General features: G+C 37.1%; 1 pseudogene across 1 annotated transcript; it reads left to right on the top strand.

Moving 5' to 3' along the window:
- The first annotated feature begins 8,388 nt into the window (after positions 1 to 8,388).
- Positions 8,389 to 8,857, top strand: LOC311609065 (large ribosomal subunit protein eL27-like; annotated as a pseudogene). Its single transcript has one exon. The product of its transcript is annotated as a large ribosomal subunit protein eL27-like (transcript).
- The last annotated feature ends 229 nt before the right edge of the window (positions 8,858 to 9,086 follow it).

Genomic DNA, 9,086 nt, shown 5'->3' with positions numbered 1-9,086 from the left:
TGTGGCTTTGTGAGGCAACCCCACTAGGGGAGAATGAACAAAAAACAGGAACTGTTTCCATGTCAGAGACAGTCCCTGCTAGCTTACTAGGGGACCCACAAGAAGCCTCTGCTCCCCATCTGCTGCCCTAGGTCCAATTTACTTTTGGTCCTTAATTGGTGTTTCAGTCTCCACAACCCCTCTGGTCCCTGATTAATTGGACTTCTTGTGGAGCTAGTCTCACCTCTAAGTTCTTCTATTTCCCCTCTTTTTCACAAGACTACCACCACTTTGCCCAATGCTTAGCTATGAACCTCCACATATGTTTTAATTTGCTGATGGTGTAGACTCTCAGAAGACAGCTAAGCTAGTCTCCTGTCTGCTAACATAGCAGAGTATCTTTATTAGTGCCAGGGGTTGGCTCTCTGTCTTATGGGATGGGTCTCAGGTTGTGCCAGGCATTGGTTGGATTTTCCCTCAGTCTCTGCTCTAGCATTATCCCTGAACATCTTATAGGCAGGGCAAATTTTGGGTTGAAGATTTTGTGAGTGGAATGCTGTTCACCTCCATCCACCCTCTAGCTAATTATCCTCCCTTGTAACCTCCTTGTTACTTACTTTCTTTAGGTAGTACGCTTATCCTGTACTATCTGACTAAAATCTGCTTATAAGTGAGTACATACCATATGTGTCTTTCTGTGTATGGTTACCTGACTCAGACATCATTCCTAATTCTATCCATTTACCTGCAAATTACATGATTTCCTTTTTCTTTTATTAGTAGAGTAGTATTCCATTGTGTCGATGCACCACAGTTTCTTTATCCACTGTTTGGTTGAGGGACATCTAGGTTATTTCCAGATTCTGGCTATTACAAATAAAGCTGCTATGAACATAGTTGAGCAAGTGTCCTTTTTGCATTGTGGAGCATCTTTTGGGTGTATAGTCCAGACTGGTATAGCTGGATCTTAAGGTAGAGCTAGTCCCAATTTTCTGAGAAAGTCCCAAATTGATTTCCAAAGTGGTTGTACAAATTTGCAGTCCCATCAGCAATGGAGGAGTATTCCCCTTTTTCCGTGTCCTCTCCAGCATGTGCCATCTCTGACTTCAACCTATATGGCAGACCAACAATAATAAAACCTACATGGTAGTGTCATAGAAATAGAGTGGTTGACCAATGGAATCAAAATGAAGACCCAGACATAAACCCACACACCTATGGCCACTTGATTTTGACAAAGGTACCCAAATTATACAATGGAAAAAAGAAAATGTCTTCAACAAATGGTGCTGGTCTAACCGGATGTCTAAAGTTATATTTCTTTGAAGAATGTTACAGATGAATTCTAAACTTCATATTGAAAATCAATGAGAAGATATTCTTTGATAAAAGAATAAAATAACATCGAAATATTTGGTGATTAATTTTAAACTTTATTGTGTGATGACACTAATGTTAGCAGTCTGTAGACAGATAGGTCAGCAGACTAGAGCATCTATAGGCAAGATGCATTCATGCCTGATCAAGGAGTGAATTCAATCAATAGGAAAACAAGATTCTTTTATATGTAAAACTACAAGGAGGTTAACTATATTAACATTGTTTTGCAACATAAAAACCACTCATTGCCTTAACCTTCCCATCATCCCACATCGTGATTCTGTGCCCATTAATACACCTGCACCCATGTCCAATCCCTTGAACTCTAATTCAATATTCTACCTCTGCAACTTAGATAATGAATTTTCTGAATATTTAATATAAATAAAGTGTCTCCTTCTGTATCATTGATATTCATTCCTTCTCTCCCTCCTTCTTGGCTCAGTTACACAGAAGCACATTTCAACGATAGCATGCCATCTTAATCTGAGGCCCTACCATGTTTAATATTTCTGACTTACAATGTCTACAACCTTGAACCCAAGTAAAAATAACTCTGTACTTTATGACAAATGCATTTCAGCTTTTTAATATACATTTGAGTCACGGTGTATGATTAAATGTTTAAAGAAATTCCATTTATTTTCTACAGGAATTCACCATTTGGTCTTCCACTAGCAATAACGGAGGTATCATTTTTTTTTATGTCCAATAGTATCACTACTTGCTAGGTTTTTATTATTTTTTATTGTTAATTTTTACAATTATCTTTTTTTGTCGTTGTTGTTCATTTATTTCCTTGATTTTCTTAAACTCTTGATATTTTTGGCATCAGTTCCAGGGTGCTAGGATTACAGACATGTTCCAGCATATATCTTTTATTTTTATTTGATTCTTAATGAAGATTAAACTAGTGCTTTATATGTACTAAGCAAATGGTCTTTTAACTGAACTATAATGGAAGCTCCCGTTTCTGCCTTTAGTATCAGCCATCTTACTTATTATATTGGCTATTTGAGAGAGAGAGAGAGAGAGAGAGAGAGAGAGAGAGAGAGAGAGAGAGAGAGAGAGAGAGAGAGACTGAACATTGTTAGCTTGTTAGCTTGTAGCTCCATGCCCATGCATGTTCTTATATTCTGTAGCATTTCTGTTCTTAGTTACTTTTCTGTTACTTTATAGAATGCTCTGGCAAAGAACAATTTAGGGGAGAAAAGATTTGTTTTCTTTTACAGCTCGAGAGAGGATTAAATAAATCAATATATGGAGAGAATGGCAGCAAGAGCCTAGGCTAGACAGGCAGTCAGGAAGCAAACTGATCACATTTCATACATGCCTAATATTACAGTCTGAGAGTCCTGATCAGAATTGTTTTCTCTGCCAGTTAAAATATTAACAGGCAGGACAATCCTCAAGCAGAACCGGTAGCAGTAGACAAATCACAAACACAGAAAACAGGGACTACCAGAATCAGCTGTTGAAGAAAGGCTTTTCTTAGGAGTAAGGAACCACACAGAGTGGCCACAAAGAGATTGCAGAAAGGAGACTCAGCAAGCCACATCCTGGCTTCTCTTTGAAAGCTGGTAGTTTAAAAATCTTTAAAAAGGTTTTCTTCTACCTATTTAGGTTTGGTCAGTTTGAAGAAAGACAGAATGGCTCCTGGGCTCACAATAATTGTGCAAACATGTCATGATCTGTCTTTGAACTGGTTTAGCCAACCCATTTTCCAGTAGAGCTGGCCATAATGACTGGAGAAAAAGCCCACAAAGTTTTTGTTCTAAGCTTCCAGGCTTTTGTATGAGCTCAGAAGAATGAGGAAGAATCCCACTAGGAGTCAACCAACTGTCATCTCACAGTCATCACCCAGAAACTAGTGAAAACAAATACAAAGACCTACAGCCAAACATTAAATGGAGCTTGGGGAATCTTCCGGAAGAGGGAAAAGAATGTTTGAAGGAGCCAAAGGGTTCAAGGACATGACAAGAAAATCTACATAACAACTAAGGTGGGCCCATAGGGGTTCAGGAAGAATGAACTACCAATGGAGAGCACGCATGGGACTTAGGCCCTCTGCAAAGAAGACATGGATCTTTATGTAGGTCTCTGAAGCCATAGCCTTCTGGGGACTATATATTCAAATACATGAGTCTTGGAATGAGACAGTCTCTTTGCTTTTTTGCCATTGTTTATACCAGGCTACTTGGCCCTTGAGCCCTTGTTGATCTACAGTCACTGCTTCCTGTTTTGGTGCTGGAACTCTGAGATTAAAGATGTGCTTGGCAGCATTCACAGCTTTACATGGGATCAGGGACTCCAAACTCAGGGTCCTCATCATCATGCATTGTAAAAATTTACCCATCGAGATATCTCTCTGGTCTTATTCTTTTGATCAGATTTATCCAGCACCATTACTGAGAAGTTTTTCTTATTATTTATTGAGTGATCAGCAACCCATGCCAAAATTCTTTACCTTACTGAATTTTTGAAATTATAATTTCATTACACATTCCTTCCCTTCATTTCCTTTTTCAAACCATCCCATATACCCTTCCTGGCTCATCTTCAAATTCTCTGCTTCTTAAAATAAACATTAATTGTCATTTCATGAATATATTTTTTTATCATAAAATTAGAGTTGTTTTCTGTTTACCTATTCTATCCCATTGGTCTTTGTGTTAGTTTTTATTCCACTAACCAAATTTTCTCGACTACTTACACTTTGATGTATGTTAGACTCCCTTTTCTCTAAGGTAGGAATGAATTGTGAAGTCATCCATCCTATTTAACATCACACTCTATATACTCTAACAAGGCAAGAAAAGCAAAGCTCCAAGAGTATGAAAGGACCAAGTAAAGTCATCCTATGGTAAGTGGGAACGTATAGAAAGAAGCAGTGAGGTTAGCTGGTAGGGCTAATTTTAGTTTTCAGTTTTATATTGGCCCATGTGTAGCTAACAGTAGTCATCATTGGAATCCCAGTCAAGTTTCCTAATTTCAGGAACTAGTGTAATTTTTGAAAGGTCTCTGCTTTGTGTTCCAAGAACTAATGTGCTGTAGGAGAAACCCATCTTCTAATTGACAATTTTGGCAAGAAATAATATTAATATTATTAATCTTTCTAAATTAAAATATTACATTATTTAAATGCCATCTCCTGAAGTCCACTGATAGTTTTTAATGCTTGACTATCCATCACAGGCTAGAACTATTTGTGAATATTTTAATAATATTAAAAATGGTCTCTGTTGTGGACTATTATGACATGAAATCAGTAAATGCCCTACATATGAAAGCCAAAGCAAGAAAATCAGACAGTGAAATGCAAATAGTTCCATATTTATCACCCTGCACAAAACTCAAGTCCAAGTGAATTAAAGACTTCACCATAACACCAAACACACAAAACCTGTTAGAAGAAAAAGTGGGAAAGAACCTTGAATTCATTGACATAGGAGACAACTTCCTGAACAGAAAACCAATAGCTCAGGCAGTAAGATCAACAATTAATTAATGGGACCTCATGAAACTGAAAATCTTCTGTAAGGCAAAGAGCCCTGTCAACAAAACAGAACGGCAGCCTGCAGACTGAGAGTAGATCTTCAACAACCATACATCCTGACAAATGGCTAATATCCAAAATACAGAAAGAATTCAAGAAATTAAACATCACCAAACCAAATAATCAATAAAAAATGGAGTACAGAGATAAACAGATAATTTTCAGTGAAGGAATATTGAGAGGTTGAAAAACATTTAAAGAAATGTTCAACATCCTTATTCATCAGGAAAATGGTAAATCAAAAGAACTCTGAGATTCCATTTTACACCTATCAGAATGGCTAGGGTCAAAAACTCAAGGAGCAAGACATGCTGTTAAGAATGTGGAGAAAGGGAAACACTCCTTCATTGCTGGTGGCAGTGAAGACGTATAAATACACTTTGGAAATTGGTCTGGTGCTTTCTCAGAAAGCTGGGAATAGTGCTATCTCAAGACCTAGCTATACCACTCCTGGGCAAATATCTGAAAGAAGCTCCACCAATATCTAAACAGAACACGAGTCTATGTGTTTTGAGAAAATGTCCCTATGTTATTTCATGTGTCCAGAGGTTTGCACATCAACTCTTTGTACTCTCCAACTGGAAATGTTGAGAAGATTTGAACAAGCAAGCCATCATGAAAAAAAAATACATCTCCTAAACAGGACAGACTCATTTAAATTCCAAGATTATGAAAACTTTAAAAGGTTCTCAGAACATGTTTGTTTATGTTGCTGGGATATAAAGTCAGCATTATTCCTCATCGATGCATATGTATTTAGATTCCAAGGAATAACTACACTGTATCTGAAGAGAGAAGAACCTCATCTATCAAGATGGCTGCTCTGCAATATTGGTGTCTCTTCTCATAATGTACTATACCAGGTGTACAGAAAACAATCAACACTTGTCACCCTGCATTGTTGGGGCTACTAAACAATAATATTATTTAGCTCCTGTTGTTGGTATGAATGCTAAACCAGATGCTGTGAACTCAACCTCCATTCTCTGGTCTTCTGATAACAAAGTGTTACACAGATAACGTTAGGCAGGAGGCAATCTAATTTGCATTTCTCTAAATATAGAACGAATGTGTAGACTAACATTCAACTTGAAGATTCTTCAAAATATACTTCAGAATATTTTTATTTAAAAATGAGCAAATAAGCAAAGAACCAAACAAAACAAAACCAAGCATACTCAGTGTGGTATAGATGCTCCACCAGAAGAGATTGGTATCCTACAAAATCGAGTTAATTGTCTTTCTCTTTGTAAACTAGTGTTGACAAATGAACAAATGTGGGTGGAGACCTGAACACAGTATATATAATAAGAGGGAGATAGAGACCTACACACAGTAGTTAATAAGATGGCAAGCCATCAGTGATTTGGCAAGAGTGTCTGGGGTGGTAGTAAGAAGGAAAACAGAGTGGAGATTGGGTCAGTACCAGCAGGAGACTTCCCCAGGCAAGTTCACAGCGGAGCACGGAGAGTGAGCTCTGTTGGTCCTAGTGATCCACACCATGCAGCCTACCAGAGTGCTAGCACTGCCAGGGTCTTAATTTTCTTGACATATGACAATTTAAAAGTGATTTATCAATTAATAACAATATTTTGCATTAAGATTTAGATGGACTGTGCATTGGCTTGCTATATTTTTATGCTAATGAAGAGCTATTAGATTTAAAATGAGAGCTGGGTGATTTACATTTCGATTGACTCTGAGAATTTAGGGTTTATTGCTTGGAGAAAGCCATAACTCTCATATATTATGATTGACTGCCCTCTCTTTATGAGGATATAATTTGATTTTAGCCAGGTCTTACAATGGACTTTAGCTTTTTCTCTTTAATATTTTAATGTAATGTTTATTTTGGTCTTTGCATAAATTATGTGCCAGAATGGCTTTCCCAAACCACACAGCTGCTCTCCAATTCCTGTGAATTTTGGTTAATGCACCATTGGCCTGGTCCATCTTGTGCCTGCCCATGTATTAATACACAGCTGTGCACAGCTCAAAATTCTCTCAAGCATAAAATAAATAAGTTCCAGTGACTTAGAACCTTCTGCTTCAATTGATACAAGAGGATTTTCTTGTTTTGTTTTTCACTTTTAACTAGGGTTTTTCTTGTTATCTCATAATATTTCAAATAATCAAAATATGACAAATTTTAAAGAACATCTTTTTCTATTTTCTAAAATAGTTTCACTCTCATTTTCAAGGAAAAGAGTTGTTTGAAATATTTGCATTACTAGTAAGTATAATATCAATTATAAGCCTGCTCACTGGAAGCCATTTCCATTTCACATTCAATATTTTATTGAACTTATTCTAGAAATTGGAGTTACTATATTTAATTAAATATGTATTTTCTCAGTGAACACTTTAAAGCCATTAAATATAATACTACACTTGCATGATGTTCCTTATTAAATTTTATACAGATAAACACATAGATACAAAAGTTAATTGTGAATACCACTGGCTTTCAGATTTTTACATATATAAGAAGATAAATATTACCTTGCCTGAACAATTTATCAACATTTGAATTGCTGCTTTGTTTTTATGTCAATTTTTCATTTTGAATTGAGAAATAATGTTTTATATTATATTTTGGTCACGCTTTACCTCTTCCCCTATTCTTCCTGTCTCCTGCCCACCTTCCCATCCATCCAACCCCAAAACCTCACTTTCTCTCTTAGGAAAACAAACAGGCAAAACTTACACATGTCTTTAGGCATGTGGAATTTGTGATAAGGTTTGTTGCCTCAGACTCAACGCCAGAGTTAGCAGTGGGCAATCAATGGTTCTAGCTTGTATTTTCCTGGTAGATTTATGGGACTATATTAGATGAGAAATGAGCCCGCTTAAGACTTTCAGGAATAAATAAATTTCTTGTTCACAACTCCTTTCACTTCCACAAGTTGGTGGGAAATATATTTGAAACAATTAAAAGAGCTGACCTCTAGGGATGGAAGGTACCAACCCTAAGGAGAGATCACGAGACAACAGGAAGTGAAGCACAGTAGCAATCTCAGGCCATCAGCATGTAAGTGTGACAGCTCTTTCTATAAACTTGGAGTATGTAAAGGAGTCCCAACCATAACAGGCTTAATTTCCATTCCCCGTAATGACCAAGTCTGATGCAATCAAGTCATCAAAAGATAAATTTTATGTTATTTACTATATAAAGTGCATCTAACTTTTAAGCAAAATGTTGATAACTTACTAACCCAAAAAATCAAGTTGTACCATAAAACCATTCATTAAATGGATCAAATATTACATTCACATCACATATCCTTCACAACAATCATATAACCTAGAAAAGAGCACTCTTCATTTTATGAACCAGATATGTTTACCAACAAGCTAAATTGTTTACCTAAAATGTTAAAGAGTTAGATTCAAATTATGTTTGATTCCAGTATCTCTGCAATCTATGATTCAGTTTCAAGAATGCCTGTATTTTAAAGTATAACTAGCTTCTTTCCTTTCTGCTGGATTCCGGATGCTTGCTGCCGAAATTGGCAAGTTCATGAAACCCGGGAAAGTGGTGCTGGTCCTGGCTGGACGCTACTCCGGATGCAAAGCCGTCATCGTGAAGAACATCGATGATGGCAACTCAAACCGCCCTTACAGCCATGCCCTGGTGGCTGGAATGTACCGCTCTCCCCGAAAAGTGACAGCTGCCATGGGCCGAAAAGTGACAGCTGCCATGGGCAAGAAGAAAATCGCCAAGAGGTCAAAGATCAAGTCCTTTGTGAAAGTTTGTAACTACAATCACCTCATGCCCACCGGGTACTCTGTGGATACTCCCTTGGACAAAACTGTTGTCAACAAGGATGTCTTTAGAAACCCAGCCCTGAACGCAAGGCCAGGCAGGAGGCCAAGGTCAAGTCTGAGGAATGATACAAGACAGGGAAGAAGAAATGGTTTTTTCAGAAGCTTCACTTTTAGGTATATTTTCGTTTCCATCATTAAAAATTATAAGAAAGAAAGAAAGAAAGAAAGAAAGAAAGAAAGAAAGAAAGAAAGAAAGAAAAACTAGTCATGCTTGTCTTCATAAAAGCTTGGTTGAAATGATAGTTATTTGTTCTTATTTGAATATTCCCCCTCTGATCACCTTAGGAGGAGCCAGAGATTTTCTCAGGTTTTGTTTTGTTTGTTTGTGGTTTTGCAACACGTC

The sequence above is a fragment of the Acomys minous genome, assembly GCF_964271855.1.
Source record: "Acomys minous genome assembly, chromosome: 1".
NCBI lineage: Eukaryota > Metazoa > Chordata > Mammalia > Rodentia > Muridae > Acomys > Acomys minous.
Note: the sequence above shows the minus strand (reverse complement) of the source record. Positions and strands in the feature narration are given on the sequence as shown.